Source organism: Vipera ursinii (genome assembly GCF_947247035.1).
Source record: "Vipera ursinii genome assembly, chromosome: 2".
Classification (NCBI taxonomy): Eukaryota; Metazoa; Chordata; class Lepidosauria; order Squamata; family Viperidae; genus Vipera; species Vipera ursinii.
Window position 1 is genome coordinate 79955123 of NC_139513.1, and position 18262 is coordinate 79973384.

The window sequence follows — 18262 nt, forward strand, 5'->3', positions numbered from 1 at the left end:
ATTGCTCCTGGAAAGAAACAGGAAGCCTGTTCAGTTTGTGGAGCAGCGGTATAGCACAGATGAACAAAGGGGCACTCAGAACTGCATGCACTGCTGCATTTTGAATCAATTGAAATTTCTGACTGGTCTTCATCTTGAGTTGCTACATAATAGCACTGTCAAGGAGGTAACCCTTTACACATACAAGTAATAACTGATGTACCTTGAGGTTGCAAAATCTTGTATGATTTTGGGCATCCTATAGATGATTTCTGAACAATTTGAGCAGAATTATCAAAATTGGTCATGCTTATGTATAAAACGCACATATCTTGCAAGAATAAACCGCTACCTTCTAATAGTTAATTAAAGATAATACCTTGCAATAGCCTTACTTCCAATCTCTCTCAGTAGGTAAGGACATTTTAAGCCTTATTAATAATGTTAGCAGACAGAAGTAAACAGAAATATAAAAGTATGCCATACCAAACAAGATGCTCTTGCTTTATGAAAGGCCAGGATGCACAGTACTGAGTGCTCAAGCCTGTGTATTAAAAAGCTGAATGGACTGTTCCAGGATTTTGATGTAGTGGTTAAGGTATTGGCCTAGAAACCAGGATACCTAGAAATTAGTCCTGGCTTAAGCATAAAAGCCACCTGGGTGATTTTGGGCCAGATACACTCTCTCAGCCCAACCCACAGGATTGTTGGTGAAGGAGTATTACCGTATGTATCATTTGCTGCCTTGAGTTACATGTAAAATAATACTGGCAGGATGAAAAGCTAGTAAATATATGCATACATACATAATATATAGACACAGTGGTAACAAGCCTACAGCACCTGACCTTGACTGGAGGGTGCATAACTCTGGGAATTTTACAGATGAGTCATGATAACCTGAAGAATCTACAGCTGTGGGAAGATCCCCCCCTCTTTCTATATTCATCATGCAAGAACAAAAAACAGGCAGGTTAAACATAGCTCAGAATGAACCCTAAACTTCTTGAAATTCCTTAATATGAAGGAGAAATAATAAAGTCACAAATTCCTCAAAATGCAATGGTCTTCCATGTTGCCACTACACTGGAATGACTTACAAACTGAATGACTTCAGTTTGTAAATGCTGTTAATATGCATAATTGTTGCTGACAATTACTGTTGATAAATATCATCATCATCATCATCATTAAAAATCACTGATTTTTTGTGTGTGCTTTTGCTCTGTGTCTATTCTAAATTTTGCACTGCTTTAGTGATGTATCACCTTTATTTCTTTTGGGTAAGGAAGTCAAAAACATGTTAAATAAATATATAAATAAAGCACACTTCAATACATCCAACACCTTTTGAAAATAATCCCTTTTCATAAACAATGTAATATGCCCTAAGCAGTGAGAATATGCAGGAGGAACCAGATTTACTGTGCCAGCAATCCCTGCAGATGAAATAAGATATTTAGTAAAGTACTTACAGATCCAAAAATTACTAGTTAAATCACTGCATGTGACCTTTTTTTGCAGGTGGGATCACAAACACAATGGTAGACAACATCCACCATGTTACAAGTTGTACAGATGAAGCAGCATTAGCTTTCTGACTACTCCCACAGTTCTTGAAAATCAGTTTTGAAAGCCAGTTTTGAAAAGGCACCTTCTGCCTTCTCCTTTTCCGCCTACAAAAAGTCTGCGTGACCTATTAAGGGGACATGCTCTCAGATCATTTGCAAACTCACGAAACTTTGTAAGTACCAATTACTTTGCACCTCCTGAAACATGACTTTTTAGAACTCCCCATTTTGTATAGTCTTCAGGCTGAGCTACTGATCAAACACTATGAAAAAGATTACATCATCAGTCCATTTCAAACAGAATTAAAGTATTCAGAGTCTTTTTTATAGGGTTGAAAAAATAGTATGGAAAATATTCAAGTATAACTGCCTTTTCTATGAAAAACGCTTATTGGATTCTATGCATATAGCAATACCTGATTGTGAGAAATACATGGATATATACAAAATATTAAAACATGAGCAAAACTTTGAAACTTAAATATTGGGCATCAGTCAGCAACCTGTTCATAACCTATCCTATATTACAGGATTCTTTCATGACCTGTCAATGAGGTACAAGTTTTAAAGTCTCTTAGTATCAGAGTGAGAAAACTATTAAATTTTTATACACCAGTTAACTTGGACTGAACCAAGATTTTTAAAAAAGCCTTTAGGACTGTAGACTGTATCTAAATACTATACAGTAACAACAACAACAACAACAACAACAACAACAACGACGACGATGATGATGATGATGATGATGATGATGATGATGATGATGATAATGTTAGAAATGACCATGGAGGTCATCTAGTCCATCCCCCTGCTCAGGCAGGAAACCCTATACTATTTCAGACAAATGGCTGTCCAGTCTCTTCTTAAAAACTTCCAGTGTTGGAGCATTCACAGCTTCTGAAGGCAGGTTGTTCCACTGATTAATTGTTCTAACTGTCAGGAAATGTCTCCTTACTTCTAGGTTGCTTCTCTCTTTGGTTAATTTTCATCCACTGCTTCTTGTCCTGCTTTCAGGTGCTTTGGAGAATAGCTTGGCTCCCTCTTCTTTGTGGCAGCCCCTGAGATATTGGAACACTGCTATCATGTCACCCCTCACCCTTCTCTTCGTTAAACTACACATACCCAATTCCAGCAACCGTTCCTTATATGTTTTAGCCTCCAGTCCCCTAATCATCTCTGTTGTTCTTCTCTAGAGTCTCAACATTTTTTTTACATTGTGGTGACCAAAAACTGGATGCAGTATTCCAAGTGTGGCCTTACCAAGGCATTGTAAAGTGGTATTAACACTTCACATGATCTTGATTCTATCCCTTTGTTAATGCAGCCTAGCAATGTGTTGGCTTTTTTGGCATCTGCGGCACACTGCTGGCTCATATTTACGTGATTGTCCACTAGGACTCCAATATCCCTCTCACAGTTACTACTATTGAGCAAGGTACCATCTACACAATACCTGTGCATTTGGTTTTCCTTGCCTAAATTTAGAATCCTACTTTTTTCACCACTGAATTTCATTTTGTTGGATAGCGCCCAATGTCCAAGTCTGTCAAGATCCTTCTCTATTTTAGGCCTATCTTCTGGAGTGTTGGCTATTCCTGCCAGCTTGGTGTCATCTGCGAATTTGATGAGTTCCCCATCTATTCCCTCATCCAAATCATTGATTTGTATGATTTAAGTGTATGATTGCATACACTTCAGAAATCTTTCAGATGTAAAAAAAAATCTTTCAACAGGCAATTTACTTCTTTCTGCTCAGCTCGCTTCTCTCAGGCTTCCTGGTGAGACTAAAGATGTAGCTACTTTAAAGAGAAAGCTCATGAGATAAAGATGCTGTGGTCAGCTTGCACAAGGTCTGAATGTTTTTTTTAAAGATTGTATGTAGCCTTATTATCCAATATATCTGTCTATGCAAATAGACTTCAGAATAAGCAAAGCCATTTCCCTGGGTTTTGTCCCCTAAGCATCTGATGCACCATCAGACCTTTTTGGTGGCTCTCCAAAGAGTTTGGAGCAGTGGTGGGATTCAAATACCTGAACATCTGGTTCTCTGCATGGATGCAGTCCTGGGCCTCCGAGGCCTAGAATGGACTTCTGGAAGTGACATCCACCACTGGTGAATCCCACCACTGGTTTGGTGCACATAATAGAGGAGTGCACAGAATTGTATAGATCTGTGTGTCTTTTCCCATAGTTGCATGCAATCAGTATCCCAGACTGCAAAAATGAGATACTGAAGCCAGCTGGTCATGACAGCTTTGGTATTTGTCTTTTATTTCATATAAATCTGTAGATCACGGGTGTCAAACTCACTGTGTCATGTGACATGTCACAACGTATCGTGACTTTTTTTGCATTGCCAGAGCTGGGGTGGGTGCGGCCTCTGTATGATGCAACTGGCCTGCAGGCTGGCAGTTTGTTACCCCTGCTGTAGGTAATGTGACATTAAAAAAAATAATAAATCAGGAAAATGGACCAGACTCAGAGAACTGAGCATATTAGCCAGAAACACTTCATAAGTTATAGACCAGTTATTTTTATCAACTCATTAATGGCTATACCAATAGGTGGAATTACTTTTCAGTGCTATTTTCTGGTAAAATTGGTCTTAAATCTACCTTGCAAATTCTCAGATGGTCCAAGAGAACCTCTTCGTATGTTTGTCAAGAAAATTCGACAAACATTTCTATAATTACTATGCAGTCTTCCTGAAAGAGGCTATCTTCTTCTCTTTATAGAAGATACAATTTCCCCACATAAATGATGAACTTCAAAATTTAGAACTGAAAGTGATGCTCCTAAAATACTAATTAGGGAATAAATATCATTGAACATAATATGATTTGCTTCTGAATAAACATCAACTGAATTGAGTATTAATTTGCCAATAGATGAATTGACCAAACCATTTTGTTAGAAGCATATGATTATTTTTCTATAGTCTTTTAAAAACATAACTCGTGAAAAGGACAAAAATAATACACACAGACAGAAATACAATTTTTATTCAGTTTGCTGAAAGAGAAATGCTTTTTCAATGGAGTTTTTTTTGCACAAAATTCACATGGAGTATGGTGTTTTTTGCCATTTAATTACTAATTTTTCAAGGGATGTGTATGAGTGCTTTGTTGTCTTGTTTTTCATTGTATTACCACATTTCCAGCAATCTGTGGCCTCTCTAGCTTTATAAGCTTCCGTTAAATCCCAAGAGAAGATCTCAGCCAGGAGCGATGTACAACAGAAAGCAAAATGTCCAGCAATAATTTGCTTTGTTATTACAAACAGGTAAAGTAAAAAAAAATGAAAAGAAATAAACCTCAAGAGAAATTTTAAAGAGAGATTAGTTAGAAGCAACCCAGCAGCAAGTAGAATTAAAAATTATACTTTGGAAAGTTATTAACAGTGCTGGAAGCAATACATTTTAATTCAGACCTGTAAAATAATCGTTTCCATTCTGTGCAGATGCCATTCAGTCTGATCTGTCTGAATCTGTTTTGATTTGCAATAAATCTCTCCGCAGACAACCCTTTTGCTAAATAGCCACATTGCTATCCAAAATCCTCTCATCCCTTTTGTGCAGAGGCTTCTCGGCTGGGGACATCATAGCACAAAATGTCAGATATAATTACCATTGACTTTGATCCTTATTGACCCAGAAAATGAGAAACTACAAATCAGCTTCTATTGGAGGATTTGTACATCAGGCTTCCTATTCCACTAGTTGAATGAAACAGGAGCTAAATTTTGGAATAAAAATTGAGAAAAAGAGGAAAACAGAAAGACATCAAGATACCATTACGATTAAAAAGACAGCATTTAAAACACAGACAGCTATTATGGTAGCTAGCTACTCATAGTGACAAAGGTAACTTGAATTATCAAAAGCTTGATTAGTAATTTCAGCTTTCATTTACCATACAATCTTTCTGCAGATCCTTCACCCAAGACAAAATTCATACCTTCAACAAAGAAAAGTTCAATGTAAAATTGAGTATTTCATATTCAATAAAGGTATGCTTTTTATTGCTGAAAATATTGTACAAGTAGCGTGTATGTATCATTTCATGGAAAAACTCATGAAAAAATTCAAGAGATTAGAAGTCTACCCAAGCCTTATTCCTTATGGCATGAAAATTATGTCTTTGCCTATTACAACTATTAAGGCAAGCTCATTTTGCCTTAATTTGTTAGTTGTACTGTATATTTGCCTTATAGCTTTTGGCTTCTGTAGCAGTTGTTATCATTGTACCAATATGTTGTGTGACATCCACATGATAAAGAAAGATCAGTCTTACGTGCTCCCCTGAGACTGATAACCAAAAGTTGCTGAACACTCCTCAAATTTTGAATTCTGATAATTTGTGGAAAAAATCATTATGGGAGACTGCACAGTGGCCTGCCCTGCATCCTTACCCCGAACTCCTGATCTTTGGACTCTTCGAAAGATAAGTGTAGAAATGTGAAAGGGGGTGGGGAGGGTGGGGAGGAAGCCCAAGCTACTGAGGGGACCTAAAAGAGCAGGAAGCAGAGCAAAGGCAGGCCATGAGAGGCTTGGGCCTGCACTTGGTCTCCTCCAGTTGTCCCCCAGCCACAAGGCACCCCATGCTCCATTTAACAACTCACACATTTGATTATCGAATGCATTGGAGAGAGCAAGGATGGGGAGGTCATTAAATGATGTGGTTCACTTAATAGCCCACTCAGTGTCTAACCATAAGGGGCAGGCTCCATTACGTTTGTAACTCATGGACTTGTTGTTGTTAGTTGCGAAGTCGTGTCCGACCCATCGCGTCCCTCATGGACTACCTGAACTCATGGACTACCTGAACACAATTTCACTACAAAGTCTGTCTTTCTTGACTTCATACCATAAGTCTCTTGTCCATTTTGGTTTAAAAATGAGAGTCTACATGAATGGTATTGAAAAGGATGCTATACAGGATACATAAATGAAACTGGTTGATGTCTTAATAATTAAAAGGGATATACAAAAAATGTTAAAAGAGTCATCTGGATAAATTTCACATATGAGATTTATAGAAAAGGATTTGTTAAGGTTTTGAAGAATTTTGTGAGGAGGGACATATAAAAAAAGTAAAAATAAATCAGGTCTGGGATATTATGTGAGGAAATTAAAGATCAAGATTATTAAAAAGAAAAAGGACTAGAAACTTTAAACCTTTAATCAAGGTTAAAATAAATCTTTGGTAACCCTTATTGTATTTTTGCTGACCAGGACTGAGTGACAAAATGTTCAGGATTTATTTATAGATAAGAGATGGGATTTTTCATGTATATTTTAAGAGAAGGTAATAAATTACTAAAATTGTTGTGATAAAGAGGGAAATATTTTTATATATTTATTTTCTTTTTCTTTACTATTTTCTTTCTTTTCTTTTTTTTTGGTAACTTTTTTTTCTTTTCTGCACTTCCTATTTTTTTTCTTTCCCTTGTTTTAGGGGATTTTTTTGGTTAGTGTTTATCTTTTTATTTGTAATGTTCAATAACATTATTTTTAAAAGAGTAATGCAAAGAAAAGCAACGTGACAGCTTTGCTTTGCTACTAAAAGTGTGGGAGATGTACTACTTTGTGAAGCAATGTTAAAATGTCACTTGAAGCAAAGCTTTACGGAGTCTAGTATTTTTAAAATTTTGTATACAGTCACCTTGAAGAAGGATGACTTCTGTGACAACAGAAAACATAGCTGCCAAGAGTGGCCTCAGACTGTGCTGTTGCTTACCTATTTTCATAAAATGGTAAAGAACAGGGCTATATACACCCCAGAAGGTATTAGGAATATTAGGGATATTTTGAATTATTCAGGAATAGAGCAGCTTGGTGACCTAATGGTGAAGACGCTTGCTCCCCACTTGGAAGGTTGAGAGTTCAATGCTAGGTAGAGGTAGAAGTTTCTCTCCTCAAGTGCAAAGAAAAAAAAATCTACTGGTAATGCCACATAGACATCAGGAAGAACATCCATCCAGTCAACTCAACTGTACTCTGAATAAGGACTATAGGGTCCTCAAAAGGGAGATGTGGTATTGGTGTTTTTATTATTATTATTATTATTATTATTATTATTATTATTATTATTATTATTATTATTATTATTTAGGAATATTAACATGGGATTCACATGGGATCATAAGCTGAACATTAGAGCTTTAGAGTGACCAGGTTTTTTTTTTTCAAGTGCGTATGAAAATCTGAAAAAAGACAGATTAAACTCTCCTCTTTTGCATATTCCAAAAATCTCTTCAGAATCATTCTCAAACTTGTACATTTTATTTTCTCTTTTCACAGTGAAGTATAAGCCTGTATGAATGTGAATGTTCTGCCATTTCAACATTTTAAAATACAGATCCTCACAGTTTATAAATTTCAGCACCCACCCCTGCTATCTTCAAGAAACAAATTGAACAAACCATGTCTTACAAAACATAAAGATGCCAACTGTTAGGCATATGGTGTTAGCCTACAATGTTGGGTTGAAAATATATTAACCATAATGCTATGTCTTTAAGAAGTTAATTGGCCAATGGGTGTGTAAGTGTTCTCATGGCCATAAGAGGAAGCTAGGAACGTAGCTTCTCTCTCTCTCTGAATTCACTGATCTCTACTGTTACTGTTTTTGCTCTGCTGTTGGTTTACTACTGTTGTAACCTGAACTGTGTATTGACCTCTGGACCGGTAAGAAGACTTTGTAGTTTGGACTGTTGCTATTGTTTATGACTTGGACTGTTTATTTTTTGACTGTGCATTTTTGTCTTTACACCACCTCAAAGTAAACTACTTTTTGTTTTTATAACTCAGTGTATTCCTGTGTGTGATTTTTACTACTCTCAGTACCCTTCCTTGTCTGTGCAACTCTTTGGTAGCACAAGGAGACCTCTGCACAATCAAATTTCTTTAACACCAACCACCACCAACAACATCATGTCTAGAAGACAAGCTGAAAAAAAGAAAGCCAAACTGCAAACCAAACTGCTCCAGTTAAACTCTAGAGGTAAAGATGTTGGTGAATATGAGGGGGTGGTAAATGTCTCCAGCTGCCAGCTATCTACTTCAATATATAGGATTCTTCAGAAACAACTCAACAGCAATATAGAGATTGCAAATCAGTTAGAATTCTCTGCGGCCTTGGAAACAGCATTCAGAAGAACAGGACAGACCATTGAGACAAACCCTTCCCCCTCCAAAAAAAGATAGTTACATACAGATTTCCACAGACCAAAAAGATACAGAAAAGAACTACCCTCTAAGTAGAAGAAAGAAACAGCCCTGAAAATTCTAAAGGGAGACAAGAGTTTTATTATTTTCACAGCAATCAAGGGCAAACCACTATTATCAGGGACAGAATGCAATATTTACAGAAAGTCCAGAGTCATTTTGGAGAATAGAATAGAATAGAATAGAATAGAATAGAATAGAATAGAATAGAATAGAATAGAATAGAATAGAATAGAATAGAATAGAATAGAACAGAATAGCCAAGTGAGATTGGGGACCCAAGGAATTGTGTGAGATTAGTAACATATAAAGTAAATAAATAAACTTCTGAATATCAATATTATCCCAGTTTCAAAACTGGACAACCAAATTAAAAAAAACACCTCTCAACAATCTTATCAATAAAGGACATTTTTTTAAAAAAATGTCAGACAAAAAAAGTGTTGGACCTGTCCTCTTACATTTCTATGGATATCCAAAAATACATAATCCCAGTATGACATTTTGTATTTATATATGGGACCCCTACATATACTGTAATATAACTAAAAACCCATGAAAGGTTGGACATCTCATAGATAAGAGCAAATACTCTATTAATCCACTGCTACAGTGCCTGCAGAAAATCAAAGAACAAAGAATAGAAGTGGATGAAATCATGGTCTTGTTTGATGTCACAACATTTGTCATGCTCATAGATCCAGAACTAGAAAATAATCCATTGCAGCATGACTACACAACACAACGAAGCTAACAGAATACACAAAGATTGAAATACTGATGGAACTCATCAATCTTTGCCTCACTACTTACTTTGAAATTTGATGGACAAATATATCAATAAATCAGATGTATACCCATGAGATCACTACTTTCAGAATTCGTAGCAAAGATGATCCTGCAACAGCCATACAGCCAAGAATATGGATCTGCTATGTAGATGATACATTATCATAATAAATAAGAAACAACTAGAGAAAACATATGAAAGAATCAATGACCACTTTAAAGGAATAATATTCACAAGAGCGGAATAAGCCAACTTCTACTATTCTTATCCTCATCAGTACAGGAAATGATGGCAAATTAATCAAAAATCACTTGGCTGCTGGAAAAGGAAGGATAGAGACAGAAAGGAAGAAGGGAGGGATATGGAAGCAAGAATTCTTGCAGACTCTTCCTAGCCCTTGCCACCCCACCACATGCTCTCCAATCCTGCACCATCCCCTCTTTGTCTTCCTCACCTGTGCCATCCCACACATCCTTCCCCAACTCAAACAAACCCTCTTGCACATACCCCAGACCCTCTCTGACTTGTACTAATCCCATGCACCGTCACTGACCCATGTGGCAATGTGCCTCTATGCACACTTCCTGACATGCATTACCCCTGAATGCCCTATTTAACCTGTGCAGCACCTCTTACATATGGCTATGACCTCTATGAACCCTTCTTGACCAGTGTCGCTCATCTGCCTGACAAATTCAACTCACACAGCACCTCTCTCTCTCACACACAGGTTCTCTCCCTAATCCATACATTCTCCCTGACTTGCACAGCATCTCTGGCACATATCCACATATCAGGAAGGAAGGAAGGAAGGAAAGAAGGAAGGAAAGAAGGAAGGAAGGAAAGAAGGAAGGAAAGAAGGAAGGAAGGAAGGAAGGAAGGAAGGAAGGAAGGAAGGGAGTGAGTGAGTGAGTGAGGGAGGGAGGGAGGGAGGGAGGGAGGGAGGGAGGGAGGGAGGGAAATTTCTGATGCTTTCCCTGCCAGCTTCCTACAAGGAAAGTGTTAGGTCAGAGTCGCAGGTCAATGAGACGCACAGGCGATGGTTAAATGGAATCTTTATTGGATGACAGGCTGGAACAAGGCTGGGGAAAATAGGACTACCTGGGCCCTCTTATAACTGTCCAGGTGGGCACTTAGCCAATAGATTTAAACTGTGGTTTCCCGCCTGGCTGGCAGCCAATAGGCTTACTTGGTTTTCCCGCCAGACGCAGCTCCTTGCCGGAGCTGTCCAGCACAGCGCCTCCTGGAGTTATTGTAAATGTATGTCAGCCCCCCCCCATACATTACACCAAGTGTAGAAACAAGCAGGGAATTGGAAGTTCCTCTCACTTCTACTACTTTTTTTGCCCATAGATGGTCATTCTGTTTCACTGGTTAGGTAAGAAAATATCTGTGAAACAATGACCCAATGAGTTATGTTGTTGGGCTGAGCGACCGGTCAGGGTTCTGGCCTCAACTCTTAGAGCCCCGTGACAGGGGTGAGAATTTAGAGGGACCCTCGCAAGGGTGAACACCTTGAATATGGAAGGATCTTGCCCTTTGCCACCGACCCAGTGTGCCGGACGTTCCGACGGTCACACTTGGGAACTGCGATGATTTTAGAGACAGAGTCCTAAGACAAACTGAGGCACCAATACAAGTTTGCTCAAGGTGAGGGAGCACGGAGTGCCCGGGGTAGATGTTTTGCCCCCCGAACAGCTCCGGACACCCTTCTTTTATTAGGCTGTTTCATTTGGGAGGGGGAAAGTACACATGAGGAATTAACATATGTGAGGTCAAAGGGAAAACATAACTCATTGTACACATCTGCTAATGAAGAGAGCAAAGGTCATCACAGGAAACAATAAAGCATAGCTTATCATTTAAAAATGCTAACAGAGAAGACAAGAGTTGTAAAGCAAGGACAAATACAGGAGACAAAGGTTTATTTCTAAAGACAGGATAAATGGAGCAGGCAGAAGTTTATCACCAGAGCAGGAATGGAATGCAGGAATGTGACTTTGCAAATGGGGGGGGGGAGGCAGAAGTGTTATCACTAGAGACAGGAAGGGAGAATTTTGTAACTTTTAATATAGGAATCAAAAAAGGTCTTTTGGGATATAGGAATCAAAAAGGTCTTTTGGGAGTCTGGGATCTACATTATTGGTTGACTAGTTACATATAAACAATCAGCAATAACCCCTCTCCCTTGCAATTATGATGTTAGTTAGCTGGGTATTCAGTGTCCAAGTTCAGAGAGCACCAAAGCCCAGTAGTTCAACCTGAGCTATGTATGTTTTCCTCTATTGAAATGAATACTACATGCTGATTTTCCTTGAAATGAAGGAACCAAACGAAATATCGATTTACTTTAGGCAAACCTACATGAAGTTTCAAAATTTAAGAACATTAGAGAAAATCACCTTCCATCCTGTTTCTCAAGAGAAGCCATGTTAGATTGGCTACCTTGTTAAGGAAGACAGTAAAGAAAAAATAAATAATTCATAAGCCTGTATATGACCAACAAGCAAGTCAGGCTGAAAGAAAACCAGGTTCTTTATACAAATCCCAGAATGAGTCATTGACTTTTATTCCTGTTTTTTTCACTGGAACAAATACCATCACCTCATGAAACAAACACTTGTATAATCAGAGATATCAGCCAAGTCGATTTTTTTTTTAAAAAAATCCCATGCTGAGCTTCTTCACTATGAGGTTGACTGTTAATAAATGAAAGGTCTTTTAAAACTGGGTAGGTGGAGAAATTAAGCAGGAATTATTTTGTTCTCCCCCCCCTCACAGTTTAGCAACAATTGATATATGGCTACTAACTCATCCTTTTGGTCCCTTATCTCAGGGTTTTTTCCCCCACTTCCACCTACCCATAGCTCACACATGCCCTGGCAACATATTTTTGTCTCCTTGTTCCCATGACATTGTCTTTATTTTATCCCCAGTCCACCAGTCAGTCAACTTAAGTCCTCCTTATCAGTATCAATGTTAAAATAGTATTACCCTCTTTTTTACATGTTTTAATAGCAGCTTCAACTTCCGTTTCCATGGTGCGAGGTGAGATAGGAACAAGCAATGACAATAGCAATTTTCATGCTGGTATAATATAATTTTTCAGTGGCTTGTGGAAGGGTGGATAGCAATCAATTTCAAGTGGAAGCTGAATGACATCAATATAATTGAGAGAAGTGTTCCTTCTCCCCCCTCCCCACCAGTGCATAATATTGAAGCTATATGCTTGCTAATGCAAGGCACTCCATATCCATAAGCATACTATATGTTATCATAGTGGGTGTTGAAACTATACAAAGACTGTTCAACCCACTCTACTGTTGGATTTCCAGCTCAGAAAGTGGTCCAATACAGTATATATTGTTTGTGCTATGAGAATAACAGAATAGGAAGGGACCTTGGAGTTCATCTAGTCCATCACCCTGCTCAGGCAGGAGACAAATAGCTATTCAATCTCTTCTTAAAAACCTCTAGTGATGGTATACCCACAAATGCTGTAAGCAACCCATTCCACTGATTAATTGTTGTCATTGTCAGGAAATTTCTTCTTAGAAATTTTCTTCTTAGATATCATGCTAACCATCTCTGTGTCTTAAACATTAAGTAAAACTAGGTGCTACCTTCCCATACTTCAGCATAAATAAAGAGCTATAACCTTAACCCTTCTTTTAAAAAAGGATTTATGTGGAGAACATATATATACTAATCACTTTTAAAATCTAAGGTGCCCCTAGCATTGTTTTTTCACGTTGTGCTGGAGTACAATGAAACTTTCAGATAAACTAATTTACAATTAAGGAATGTCAAATTTAACAGAATTTGAGAATATGAAACTACTTGGTTAATTTACTCATAGTTTTTCATATTAAAAATCTTGCTCTTAAGCCAATCAGGTGAATTCACTTTTTCTTTCTTTCTTAAGAAAAAGTTCTAAAGATGACCAGCAAGAACTTATGGGAAAAATTCTGTGATTGTAGCAACCAATTATAATGTGACTGAAAGGGTGAAAAGGCAATCTTGTCTATCATCACATTCAATATTATTCTTCATCTCATCCCCACCAATATGTTCTAGTAGATTTCCAAATGCCATGAGGTAAGGTCGTTTTTTTAAAAAAAATCATCTATTTTTGTAAACTATGCTTGACTTTGTATTCAGCACCTTGAGAACAAGGTGGGAAGAGAGATTATCTTTCCCATTATCAGGCAGTCAGGCTGGATCAGCAGGAAGAAGTCTATAGAATCTTTACTTTTTTTAAAAAAATGTTTTATTGATTTTTAACATAATCATCTTAATATTTGGTAAACAGCGTGTTGTCTGGATTAGTATTTAAATGACAATTAATTTCTATAATTCTATAGTACCTATTATGGCTTTGCTTGATTTTCTCTTCTTCCAATAATGTTCTCTTTTGCCAACCTTAAATTAATGCAGTTATTATTATTTGAATAAATGACAATTAAATATAAACATTTTGCTCATGTTTCTGAAAATAATAACCACATCAAAATAAAATTTATTTTCTCATTGATCAAGTTGGTTGCTTCGTCATAGATCCTGTTTACAAAGTTCTTATTTAATTTTGTTTTCCCCACAATATTCAAAGCATTCTTACTGGTTAAGTTTTTTTTCAAAATTAGTTACAGTTAAGTATTTGAGTCTTTTTGCTCATACAAGCCATCCCAACATTTTTAATATTTCTCATATCTTAAAAAAAAAAAGAAAAAAGAAAAACAGAGAAAACATTTCTTTTATATAAACCATCCCAATATTTTTATATTTGTCATATTGAACAACAACAACACATACACACACATGCACACACATGCGTGCATGCACACAGACACACACACATACACACAAATAAAGAAAAAATACTATGTTACTTGAGGGGTTCATCCCTCTTAAACTAATCTTCATTTATATCCAAATTCTTTCTATTACTTTAATCATATTCAAACAAATGTTTAATTTTTAAATATTCTCTCTGGTAAATTCCATCATCTAGTTTCTTAATTCTTGCTTCAGCCTTTTTTTGTCAAACATCTTTCCTGATCATTATGCTTCGCTGAATCAAAAAATCTTCCCATAATCTTGAAAATGTTGTCGCCCCTTTGTATTCATTGAGAATCTTTTCCTTTCTTTCTTTCTTGATTTTATTTATCATTTTTTGTCTCTCAAGTTCTCGTAGTTCTTCTGACAAAATCCATTTTGTCAAATCTTTTTTCTTGTCCTCAAACTTATTTTGTGATCTTAAAGTGTAGGTTATCTTTTTCACATCCAGTATTTCCTGTAAGTTTTTTTTTTCCTTCTGGGTTAAGTCACACTTTCTTCTGTTGTTAAAGTCCATCTTAAAGTCTCTCTCCTCAGTTGTCTGTTTTTTTCTGCTCACTCTCTATTTTTATTTTCTGAGAAATTTTGTGCTGCAAAGTTAAATTGGAGATGTGTTCATTTATATTTTCAAAGTTATTTTTGATTTCCTCATGGTTTGAGATCATTGTTGTTTGAATTAGTTGCAACACAGCATAGATCTCTTTCTGGAAAGTATTTGTATTTTCTCGGTACATTCTTTCTGTAGATCTCTGGTTTTTCATGATAGCTAAAGAAGACAGCTTTAGAATCACAGTTGAGTTACTATTTGTAATCCAGAAAGGTCATTTTTTTTAGATTTTATAGTTCTCACTTTGTAGATAGCCCAACATGTTTTTTGTCACAGCTGTTCTCTGTTATTAAGACATTGAAGGTCACCAAGAAGCAGTTATCTCTTCCTGACCTTTGCCAATCCCTATAATAAAGCAACTGCTATTGTATATTTTCATCCACCACTAGATGTCAGCACTAGTTCATTTTTTTATTTTTCAGTAATACAATTTTTACTTCTATTTTCATGATTTAAAAAGAAAATCTTAACAGATTCCACCAATTTCAAACTTATACAAGTTAAGTTTATAATCCTTTCATTTCAATATATTTCTGTTCCCCCTGAATAGTTTAATTCATCTGTAGGAGGGTGGGGCCAATATCCCCCTCCTTCTCACTTTCAGTTGCTTTTTTGGTGGCTCTCCAAAGAGTTTGCTTTTTTTTGCTTTTGGAGGTTTTTTTTTTCTTTTTTCCTCCCAGGGAATCAATTTTAAAGTAGATTCTTATCCAGTTCCAAACACATTGTTTACCATCAGTTTAAAGTAGTGCTTTTGGGCTTTGGCTACTTGTAGCTTGGGCTTTCCCCTGCCGGTTTCTGGAGGGATTTTCCCAAACTGATCAGATTGACCACCATCTCTCCATAATCAGTGGGACTTCCTTCCTTCTTTGTTGCCTCTATGGGACAACCTCAGGCCCATTTAGCAGGCAGAAATCAGTCATAGGGTGTGAAGCCCTGTGATCCCTCAGCTGCTGCACTACTGCGTAAAACCAGAAGCCAGATCTATAGAATCTTTAATTGGTGACCTTATTGTCAGGGATCTGTCTACCTGGCACAGAGAGCATCTTTTCTCACATTGCTTGGCTGTCATATCTCTTTCAGCAGTACCATTCAATGAACCATTACATCTCCTTTTACATTTTGTAAGCCACTTTGAAATCCTTGGTAGAATAGAAAGGGAGGGATATTGCATAAATAAATTTAGTAAATATTGGAGGTGAAAGAACTTTGAAGCAAACAGAAAAAATACATTTCTCTACCACCTTGACTGAGTTGAAACCTTCCTGGATATTCTATGTTGGATTTAGAGATTGGGCAGAGATGAAAACTAGATCATGCTTACTTGGAAGTAATGTTTCTTGCAAGTAGCTAAAAGCTGCTAAAAATTACATTTCACCTGAATTTGGAGAGGGACAGCTTAATTTCCAAATGATTCTTCTTAATGTCTAGTGTATGCATCCATCTCTATGGTCCTGATGTGTTTTGAAGGTCAAGACAGAATATATGTAATGAGCACAATTGCTAGTCCAAATAAGCTACTTCCAGATGTCCTTTCTTTCTCTTTCAACTTCTCATGCTTTACTAAAAATCTCTGTATAAACTATTCAGGGAATCTGATTATGAATAAAGCTGGTTGAGTATTGCAAAATTCCTGCCAGTTCTTTGTTTGTATGTTTAATTAAACACATTTCCAGACCTTTCTCATATGTAGACTTTCAGCAAACAATCCAGCCTCTACATTTTAAAGGGTTAGATATTTGCAGAATATAATTTCAAAGTGCCATGCATATTTGCACAAAAGCTCATTTGAGATTTGCATATATTCATATTCATTGTAGACATGGCTGCAGAGTTATCCAACTAGGAAACTGGGACAATGTAATGTGAAGTTCTAACCATCTATAACTGAATTGATTTTTTGGGGAGGAAGTACCTTCAAGTCCTTTTTGACTTCTGGCAACTGCCTGTACTGATCCCTGCCTGTACTGATCTTCACAATATATTTCAAAAGTGGTTTCCTGTTTCCTGCTTCATAGGGGTGTGAGAGAGAAAATGACTAGTTGGCTTTATGGATATGATATGCAGGTTCTGAGGTTTTGCTGATAAAAAAAATACAGGAAAACAGAAGTTGCCTTCAAGCTTTACGTTTTTATTCAGCTGAACAAAAAGAGGGGCTCCTATAAATGAGAGCAGCCCTGAAACACAAGAAATCCTTGTATTTATTCTTTCTGGTTACATAAGCAAGCCGTCCAGCAAAGCTGACATGCATAAGATAAAGATTTCACCCAGTAAGTCTGGCATACTGTAGATAAGAGAGCAGAAGTAACAAACATGTTCCCTTTTGGATGTTTCCCTAAAGATATTGTATGTTCTTGGGTGGGTTAGGACATTGAGTATTTTCCTTGCTGGCCTTTCATGACCCTGCATCTGGGACTTTGCAAGAGCCCAAAGACAGTAGGTCCATTTGCACATTCACAATAAAAAGGTAAAGGTAAAGTTTCCCCCGCACATGCGTGCTAGTCGTTTCCAACTCTAGGGGCCGGTGCTCATCTCCGTTTCAAAGCCGAAGAGCCAGCGCTTGTCCGAGGACGTCTCTGTGGTCATGTGGCCGGCATGACTAGACGCCAAAGGCGCACAGAACACTGTTACCTTCCCACCGGAGTGGTCCCTATTTTTCTACTTGCATTTTTACGTGCTTTCGATACTGTCCCCTAATTCCGGGTCAACAAGAAGATGGGCCTCGTGATCTCCCACTTTCATTTAGAATGCTGTGTCACACCATGTAGCTTCTTACATTTTCAGCCAGTTTGAACACACCTTCAATTTTAACATACAGTATATGAGAGCTGTACAAATCTTTAAAATGCCCATACAGGTACATCCATGCTCAAAAGACTTTAGGGGAAGGAATTAAACTGGTCATATTCTTTGAACAGGTATGGATACTTCATGCTTTAGAAGAATGGAACCAGAAACATTGTCTAAATGCTTTATCTGGATCGATCCCTACTATCAAGCTTTTACATGGGAATCTAATAGCAGGAGAAAAAACAGAAAGTACCTGCAGATTCAATGGACAAAACAAACATTTGCAGTGACCAATCCATGCTTCTAGGAAGCAACAACCATGGTATTTAGCAATTAATATTCCTTTGATTCAGGAAATACCCATGTAGGTAACACAAGTAATTTTATTCCCCATGAATGCAACTTCCCTTTGCATTTGTTTGAGTTACTGGCCATCAAGCATCTTCTTCATCTCTGCGGAATTA

General features: G+C 37.2%; 1 long non-coding RNA gene across 1 annotated transcript; it reads left to right on the plus strand.

Moving 5' to 3' along the window:
- Positions 1 to 8463: 8463 nt before the first annotated feature.
- LOC310635430 lies at positions 8464 to 18060 on the plus strand. The gene is made up of 3 exons (XR_014491415.1): positions 8464 to 8554; positions 13494 to 13666; positions 17927 to 18060. It is a non-coding gene; the product is annotated as an uncharacterized lncRNA (long non-coding RNA).
- Positions 18061 to 18262: the final 202 nt, after the last annotated feature.